Source organism: Myotis brandtii, unplaced genomic scaffold, assembly GCF_000412655.1.
Source record: "Myotis brandtii unplaced genomic scaffold, ASM41265v1 scaffold34, whole genome shotgun sequence".
NCBI lineage: Eukaryota > Metazoa > Chordata > Mammalia > Chiroptera > Vespertilionidae > Myotis > Myotis brandtii.
Genome location: NW_005363098.1, coordinates 1038872 through 1049476, shown reverse-complemented (window position 1 = coordinate 1049476; position 10605 = coordinate 1038872).

Below are 10605 nucleotides of genomic sequence, written 5' to 3'. Positions count from 1 at the left end.
CTTAGAGTTGCAACTCAGAGGCCGGCAAGTCAGGCAGGAACGTTGGAGTCTGCAGTCACTGGAGCAAGCAAGCCTCATGTTCGCTTCCAGCTGCCTGGCTACCGGCCGCCATCTTGGCTGACAGTTAATTTGCATAAGGATATGCTGATTAACCAATGGGAAGGGTAGCGGTCGTACGCCAATTACCATGTTTCTCTTTTATTAGTGTAGATTAGGAGATACTTCTCAGAAAAAGGAAAAAGAACTTTTGGTATACACAGCACATATGAATCTCACAGACTGAGCAAAAGAAACCCAACACAAAAGAATGCATATTGTATTATTTCATTATTTAAAGCTGTAGAACAAGCAAAACTAATATACAGCAAAAAACTTAAAACTGTGGTGTTTTGGGGATTGATTGTAAAGGGGAACTTTCTGGGGTAGTGAAAATGTTTAATACCTTTATAGGAGTGTAGATTTCATTAAGTATTTCTTTATCAAATTCATTGGATTATACACTTAATATTTATTTATTTTCCTATATGTAAATTTTACCTTAAAAGCAGCCAAAAAAATGTTGAAGTCTAATTAATAGCTTTAGTTTTTATACTCCTCAGTAATATGGGTTAACAATTCTTGAACTAATTTTTATGTATTCTAATCTTGAGCAAATGAGTAAATATATTAAGGATAATGAAATTCCAATTCCTCACTGTTATTAAAGAAAGTTAACAACTATGGAAAAGGGAAGATGGAATGTACATTGGAATTGGAGGCATCAGTATACTAGTAAACCCTTAGTTTTTAATAAATGAATGAAAATTGAAAGAAGGAAAGAAAATTAGTTTCCCAGCTCTGTCTACTTGAAAGGACCTAAAAGCAATGACACTAGCAGCAATGAGCATATCTAGTACTCATTTAGCTTCTAAACAATAGTGGTTTCTACAGTAAAAGGAACCTAGGATCCATGGAAAAAGGCTGATTACAGAGCTGGAGCAGGGAAATTATTCTGGAATATCTAGTTATACAGAAAATAAGAAAGTGGCCAAGGCAATAAGCTGTACACCTGAAACTAATATCATTTTAAATGTCAACTATAATTGAATTTTTAAAAATTTTTATTTATTGATTTTTAGTGAGAGAGGAATGGAGGGGGAAAGAGAGAGAGAGGGAGAAAGAGAATGGAGAGAGAGAGAGAGAGAGAGAGAGAGAGAGAGAGAGAGAGAGTTGATGTTCCACTTATTTATGCATTCATTGGCCAATTCTTATATGTGCCCTGACCGAGGATTGAACCTGCAACCTTGACGTATCAGAACAATGCTCTAACCAACTGAGTTCCTTGGCTAGGGCTGAAATTTTTTAAATTTTATTTTAAAACAAAGAAACTAGTCAAAGAATGATGAAACTATACCCGTGGTCGGCAAACCGCGGCTCGCGAGCCACATGCGGCTCTTTGGCCCCTTGAGTGTGGCTCTTCCACAAAATACCGGCTCTTCCACAAAATACTGACTTCTGCACATGGGCCACGAAGTTTCAATTGCACTGTACGTGCACGCCCACATGTGGTATTTTGTGGAAGAGCCACACTCAAGGAGCCAAAGAGCCACATGTGGCTCACGAGCTGCGGTTTGCCGAGCCGCAGTTTGCGACCACTGGTATTATACCAAAAGGACACCAAAACCTAATTTCCACTTCTACTTCTACCCTGATATCCTAAGCGAAATAACCTACAAGGTCATTTTAGTTTTTAGTAAGTCCATCAGTTAGCTGAGGATGGGAGAAACCAAAATGAACTAAAATCTAGAAAGTGACAAACCCCTCATAGGAAATGTCCTGTAGCTTCTATCATCTTTTGTAAGGCAGCGGGAAAAAGAAGCTAACATGAATGGCTTTAAGGAAAAACTAATTGAATATTATAGGAATTTTACAGACCAAATAACAGTTGGTATGATGTTTAGAATCCTGAGGAGTTCTATGCACAAAGAGAATCTAAACTTGTTAATCAAATCTTCCCCAGGAGCTCTCACTAAATACTCATGCAAAAGATTAGGAGCAGAGCAAGAGATTTGAGATGGAACCCTTAAAACACAGGCACTTGCTGATTGCCAAGTGAAGACAGGAGAAGAGAGAGGGACCCTCCAAGTCACTGTGGGTCCTCATTATATACTTCTTAGAGATTTCCCATAGCTGGAGGAAGGACAGGAGTGCTAGGAAAGACCACTTTGAGGAGCTGGCTCCCTGGGCCTGAGTGGCTCTTTTAGTAATACTGCTCTGTCAGAGACATACCATGCCCAGTCCCTTACAGGCACTCTAAGCATTCACTGAATGCACTTCTCAGCACTCCAAAGAGAAAGGCAAGGCAGAAGAGCAGGAAGAGATCCCTTGAACCATAGAAAGCGAGGGGGCAGAACTGGATAGCAAGGGCAGCTCCTTAGCAATATAAAAAGCTGGAAGCAACTTTATAGAGCAGAATGAGATTCCAGTTGGTTCAGAAAGCTGGAGAGGTCTTGCCCTGCCAAAGGTAAAGTACTGACAACCCCCTGAATCATTAATTTAATGGTGAACTAAATCTAATTAAAAGTTCTAGTCCCAGCTCAACTATGGTTTGCACAGAAAATGTTTTCCTTTTCATGAGCAGAAATATTAATTGCTTCAGTCTCTGCTGGTCGTTTTACTTTTTAATATACACAACACCCTACATATAATCACAAATTACAAAACACCCATGGAAAAATAATATTTCCTTAAAGGAAATGGAAGCAGACTCAGAGATACCCCAGAGGTTACAATGATAAGACAGGGAGTTTAAACTAACTTTGATAAATATGTTAAAGTACCTAGGGGAAAGGTACATAATGCAAGTGAACAGATAGGTAGTCTTAACCCATAAATAGAAACTATTTCTAAAAATGAGCCAAATAAAACTGTTACAAATAAAATATAGTATCTGGGGTGAAAAATCCATACAATCAGCTTATCAACAGACTGGAAACATCAGTGAAAAGAATAAGTATACTTGACAACAGGTCAATGGAAATCATCTAAATGTTAACAAAGAAAAAAAGTGAAAAAATGGAGTAGCAATATCAGTCTAAATTATATGTAACTAGAATCGCATAATGTTAATTAAAATTATATTAGGAAGGGAAAAATCATAACTTTATTGTAAAAACACCTCACAGACACTACCTGAATCATATTATCAGAGTTATCATTATCAATCTATATATAGAAAATCCTAAGCGACCATTACGACCAAACAACCAAAATGACTGGAACGATTAGTTGACCAGTAACTATGATAGGCACTGACCACCAGGGGGCAGACACTCAATGCAGGAGCTTCCCCCTGGTGGTCAGTGCGCTTCCACAGCTCACCTCCCATGCCCTCCCCCCCACTCAGCCAACCTCCTGCGGCCCCTCCTCCTCCTCTCCCGCTGGCAGGCCAACCTCCCACAGTCCCTCCCTGCAGCCAACCAACCTCCCAGTAGGCCTTGATCACAGGCCCGGCCAAAGGACCCCACCCATACACAAATTCATGTACTGGGCCTCTAGTATTAGAATAAACCAATATTGTGCACCACCTGGTGTGATACACTGAGAAGGACACAGTGCATACCAATCGTTAACTGAGAAGTATGTCAGTGGTCAGTGCATACCAACTTCAGGTGTATAAGTTCACTCAAAATGCGTAATCTGAATCTAATTATAGGAAAACATTAGGTAAGCTAAAATGGAAGGACAGCCTACAAACATTTGCCTTGTACTTCTTCAAAATTTTTAAAATCAAGAAAGGTTAAAAATGGCTAAGGAGCCATTCTATATTTAAAGAGACATTATAACTAAATGCAGTTAGGGATTTTGGATTGGATACTGGGCAAGGGAAAATATATGTAAAGGATATTATTGGCATAAATAATTAAAATTTAATATGGAGTGCTTATTAGATTAATATATATACATATATATGTATATATATATATAATCAATGCTAAGCTTTCTGGTTTTGATAATTGGACTGCAGTTATATAAATAGACAATAAACTACTTAAGGATAACGGGTCACAATTTTTCAACATACTCTCAAATGGTACTCTGTTTATAAACATGTAATATATATTATACATATATACACACAAAAAGAGATTAATTAAACAAATGAAGCAAAATGTAAATGGTGCATCTGGAAAAAGCTTTATTGGAATTCCTTAGGCAATTCATGCAGCTTTTTCATAAGTTAGATATTATATCAAAACATACGCAAAGAGCATCCTTAAAAATAATTGATACTGCCAGAGAATACTATGCTGTTTGAGAAGTGGTTATAGAGCGGGCAGGGAGCTGTTGGGGTCAGGCAAGCAACCTCGAATTTCACTGGTGATCAAGGACATGTGTCAGTTCTGTGCAGATTCTGAAATGACATTGGTTTAAAACCATAGGACTTTAAAACAGGAAGGAACCTTGGCACTGCCCCAGTCTATGCTCCTCTTTCAACAGACAATGAAACTGGAATTAGGTGTGGATGCAAGTTTCTCTGAGGAAGACCCAAGCCTTCTGATTCTCAGTCTTCATTTCTCACACATTTCATTCTTCATTTATCCATCATGCTACCTTCTCATGACTTTTTTTAAAAATATATTTTATTGATTTTTTACAGAGAGGAAGGGAGAGAGATAGAGAGTCAGAAATATCAATGAGAGAGAAACATCGATCAGCTGCCTCCTGCACACCCCCCACTGGGGATGTGCCCGCAACCAAGGTACATGCCCCTGACCAGAATCGAACCCGGGATCCTTCAGTCCTCAGGCCGACGCTCTATCCACTGAGCCAAACTGGTCCCGGCTTCTCATGACTTTTAAGGCTTTGCTATCAGCCTTGCCACAGCCTCCTTCTCTTTAGGGCACTCTGAAACTAACCCTTGTCTGGGCAATCCCTATAGTTTGCCATACCTGCGAGGTGTGTATCTACTCAATGTCATGGCATTTCTCACAAAGGGAGATGTTGGAGTTACAAGGAGCATGAAGGCTTTGCTGACTCCTGAGGGCAGCATAGCTCTACACCTTTCCCCCCTCTCAGGTTACCTCAGGTTACCTCTTCCAAGTGGAGATTCATCTTAATTACCGTCCCTCCTATTTTTATTGACCGGCTGTTGAGATTTATTGAACACTCAGTGTGTACTTATCACTCCCCTATCACATTGATCATATGACATATTACTCCCAATTTAGTTATTCCCTGATTAAGCACTCTTGAACCAAATAAAGGTGTGGTGTATGTATGGGGAGGGGTAGAGGGATAGGGAAAGTTGGAACTTCCTTTCCCAAGAAATACATTCAGTTATATGTGACTAAAGTAACTTCTGGTGGATGCACCATGCTAATAAGGAGAAATTTTGGATCCCAAGCCCATGTTAACCTATAGCTAGCCTGATTATTTTTGTGGCCACAGAGTAAAACCTAAACTTCATAGCCATATCATAATGGGACTCAATAGAAATTACTCCTCCCTGGAAAAAAATATTTTATGGCAATGATTCCACTAGAAGCCTGATAACTCTTCTTTCTGTGTGAAAGCCTGTTTAGCTACAGCTGTAATAATTATTATGACCATTAGTCTCAATAAGAGCAGTGTTTTCCTAGTTCATTATATATAATAGCTGTTAATATCTGTCTTCTAAAACATGATTCATCAATAGCAATATCTTTGCAGTCATTCTAAAAAATGACTCATCACTAACAAAGTGGAGGAGGGCAATGGGGGGAAAAGGGGAGGACATCTATAATATATTCAACAATAAAGATAAAAATAAATAAGTAAATAAATAATAAAAATAATTCATCAATAGCAATATCTTGCCCTGGCCGGTTGGCTCAGTTGGTTAGAGCATCATCTGTGTACACCAAAGTTATGGGTATTGGTTTGATCTCAGTCAGGACATATACAAGAATCAACCAATGAATGCATAAACAGACTGGAAACATCAGTGAAAAGAATAAGTATACTTGATTCAAAGAGGTTTGGAGTAAGGATATTTTTCTCTTAGAAATCATTGCACCCCTTAAATCTCCCTTCATTCCCCCTATCCTCATATCATCAGTAATCCTGCTTTTTTGTTGCTTTTTAATGTTTCCTACATCTTGCTCTATCACTTAGTTCCAAATGAGAGTTCTCTGATATATGCCCCCTACCACTTATACTTGAATGAAAAATAATTGCCTTGATGGATTAAATGAGCTGATATTCAAAGAAAAAGTATGAAGAGACCATTGAACAAGAAATAAATGGGTGCTATAGAGATACTGAGTCAAACATTCCAACTACCAGCTGGCACAAGGTGCTGAGGGTCTGTATAACTTGGCATTCCTGGACTCTCTATCTCTTCATATCCTATAATGCTTTTAGCAGTATTTTTCACAGTCTTAGTAACTCATATTCTCAATAACATCTGTTAACAGAAAGACCTCTAATGTGTATATATAGAAGTGACTCCACTCAGCTTCTACTGGAACTATGAGAGGGAACCATTTTATAGGTTTTTATTCTTTTCAAACACTCTTCCCACCCCCTCAAACTGCCCCCCTCACACACAATAATGTATAAAGATCAAGCACTTTGGTATCAGACAAATTTGATTTCAAAAATCTTATTACATTTGATCTTGAGAAAGTTACTGTATCTCTGTAAGGTCTAGCTTTCTAGTCTATGAGTAAGATTAGGCGAGATAACCTGAAATCTGATAATATAAAAGCTAGGTATTATTCCATCTCTTTCTCTAGTATTTTTCTTTTGAATAAATCATAATAAAGTAATTATTGATATTTATACATATTCAATTATTTTCTTAAAATGGCCAGTTTGGTAGTGATTAGAGCACTGGCCCACAGATCGAAGGGTCGCAAGTTCGATTACCTTTCAGGGGCATTGCCTCAGTTTCAGGTTCCCCAGTGCTGATGGGGGCATGTGTGGGAGGCTACTGATAAATGTGTCTCTTATGTGAATGTTTCTCTCTCTCCCCTTCGTCCCTCCCTTATACTCTCTCTAGAAATCAATAGAAAAAATATCCTCCGGTGAGGATTTTCTTTTTAAAAGTATGTTTTGTATGTCCCACAAAATGTTGTAAACTTTCCAGAAACTGGTTATACCATAAGCTCATGATCATATGGATATAGTTTCCTTGAAGTAAGATTGTTCCACTATCCTCAAATAATGCCATGTCAATTTTCAACCATGGCTGTCTGGACTTAGAGAAGCTATGCACCTATGAGAAAAGTATTCTGCTCAAGGTTTTCCATGGTTGTGTACTCCTCTCCCTTCAGTCACTTGGTGTATATCTCAACAGCCCAGGAATAAATTAACACCTGTGGCTAATATGCATTTAATGTGTTGGAGCCAACACCCACCATTATTCGTGGGTTGTCCTCAGGGCTTCAAAGAGCCATGTTGGAAGCCCATTGCTATTTCAGATAACCATAAAGAAATGATGAGAGAAGGCAAGTTCCCAGAATCATCCTGCCCCCAATATATTCAGTCCCTCAGAGTAGATAAGGGCAAGTATCTGGAGTCAAAATGCCTGAATTCTATTTCTATCCCTTCTGTTTCTTTTCTCTATGACTTTGGGTAAGTTACTTAGTCTCTTAGTGCCTTAATTTTCTCATCTGCAAAATAGGGATAATCATAGAACCTACCTCAAAGGAACACTATGGGGATTAAATGCAGTCATACATAGACCACTCCTGGCACACTGGTAACTATCATCACAAGGTAAGGCAGATTTAGTAAAGGTCCTGGGAAAGATCAGGTTCTATCTGAAGAAACTTAAAATCTTAGTCCACCAGTGACTTGTGTCCGAGGTGATTATTTCTTAGCTCAGAAACAAGTACTTGTGTTCTCATCAGCATTGCTATGTTGCCTAATCTTATTTATTACTAGAGTAAACAGACCAGCTGGTGTGTCACAGGTATTAGTGGCACCAAAACCCATACAAGTTAATTCACCCCCACAAAGCACAGAGAAATACAAATGCTATAGGTGATAACAGGGAACTCTGGAATGGACCTAATTTTGTTCTTGTATGTAGGTTTAATAAAGACTTGTGACTTGAGGGGAAACCATGCCCAAGGAAGCTGGGAGTTGGTTTCAGTAGCTGGTGAGAAGTACAGGATCATCATTACTCTTCCTAGCAAATATGACAGAGAATGGCAGTTCTGTCCTTCTCAGCATCATGATACCATCCAGACAGACAACTGCACACACTCCTTAATATTAGATCGTGACCATTTCTTCACACCCATAAGACTTGCTACTCAGTGACAACTCAGAGGAAAAAAAATCAAAACATTGGAGTATTCATCTAGGTGGGTGTTTGAAGGATAGATCAAGTTTGAAAGTGTTGTCTTTGGCCCTAACTGGTTTTGTTCAGTGGATAGAGTGTTGGCCTGTGGACTGAAGGGTCCTGGGTTCAATTCTGGTCAAGGGTGCGGGCTCAATCCCCAGTAGGGGCATGCAAGAGGCAGCTGATCAATGATTCTCTCTCATCATTGATGTTTTTCTCTCTCTCCCTTTCCCTTCCTCTCTTAAATCAATAAAAAATATATTTAAAAAAAATAAATAAAGTGTTGGTTTTGGATTTTCAATGTCCTCCCCACCAAAAGAAAACAAATGTTTTTCTCTAGAGGTAAACAATAACTATGCTAATCCTTAAATTCCTTTTCTGAAAAGATAGAGATAGATGATGATTAGATAGATAGATGATAGATAGATAGATAATAGATAAAATCTATACTTATATATTCTTTAGTATTTTTGTATATATATATATATATATATATCTACATATCTGTATCTATCCATGTCTATATCTATGTCTATATACAGGATGGGGCAAAAGTAGGCTTACAGTTGTATAAATGTTACTAATACCTGTGTATGTAGTTCAGAGTGGGAGAACTGCATAGTCATCTAAGGTTTGGTTATCCTTGGCCTATGAGGCCTTAGTCTTCTACAAAGAAGAGGTGAACTTACCTCATGAGGAAGAACATAAAAACAAAGCATAAGCAGACAGTGCAAAAGCCAAGAGAAAGTGATGAATTCCACATTTCAGACAGGCAATACGAAGTGTTAACTGCAAAATCTAGATCACAGACATCCTACTGCAGTATTTCAATAACAGTTCATTGACCATTCATTGCCCACTTGTAAAGTGGGATAAAGAACAAAATGGCTTATGACTAGTGTTGCTGGAAGTGGAATTGCCTAGAACATCTTTTAATAAGAAAAATAGACTCCATTAGCAGAAAAATGTAAAGAGAAAATCCAAATCATTCAGTAAATAAGTTCCAGCCAATGTGGTTAGTTATGGGAAATAAGTGGCAAAAGCTTAAAGAAAAACATACAAACAAGTACGAGAGAAAATGCCATCCTTTGTTATTAGCAAAAGGGTGTGGGCATGGGAATTGAAAGTCCAGAAAGTTCATTTGTCTCTTTTTTGTTGTTTTAATTGAGGGCAAAATAACCCCTTAGTTTAATATAGTTCAACTAATAGGTATCAAACAGTAAGTATAAGTGAGAGAACCGAGGAGAGGTCAATGGGGGGGAAAGGAGACTCATGTAATATTTTAAACAATAAAGAATTTAAATTTTAAAAAAGTGAGAAGTTAGCTTTTGAAGGAAACATAAAGAGATAATAAGAACTGAACACTTGAATAAAACACATGGGGAAGGCAGCTTGTCCTACTTCATCCAGTTAGTAGTATTGGAGGAAAACACTGCAAAAACTTTAATGAAGCAATAAAACACATTTTTAAACCTTTTGCATCTGTTTGATTCTTCTCAGAGCTGCTCACAACTTCATCTGTGTAGGAAAGAAACAGCACCCATAACTGACCTGTGATTGCTTATTAAACATTTGCCTTAGTAACCACACATAAAATAGTCAAACGTAAAAGGAACTTTCAATTTTACAATTTATCTAGTGCACACATGGCGACCCCAAACTCCTAACTGTGCAAGGGACAGGAGGAGAAGTGTTCTCTGAGCCTTTGAAATTAAATGGCCCATGTATTAAAATGCTTTAAGGATAGAAATTAGCAGTGATGTATGCATTGCCTGAGACTAACTTTGCTTTGCCCTCCAATTCTATGTGAAGCACCTTTGGGTACTGCTTCCACACCCAGGTCTCAAAGTGCAGCTTCTCTTCCATCTCTACAGCTCCCTTTATTCAGTTTAATGACAGGTGTTTCTAACAAGCGAGTGTAATAAGGAACTTTAGCTGCCATCACCAGTACCCACAGGAGAAATTACTACTGTGTATTTGTTGATCAGCCATAAGGACAAGGACTGCATTTCTCTTTCAGCTCTAAAAGAAGGTATTATAGAACCAAAGAGCCTCCAATGCCAGATGATGATGTTACATAGGTAATGAAGAAGAAAAATAGATGGAGGGTGGGGAAACCAAATATTCAATTGATTAAAAGTGGGAGAGGTGATATATGTATGGCATATATAAGAAGATACACACTGAGTGGCCAGATTATTATGACCACCTGACGTTTGTAGGCAAATTAGCTATAATTTCACACTGAAGTTACTAGAGGGCCAGACCATTATAAATAGGGAAGCAGGCTG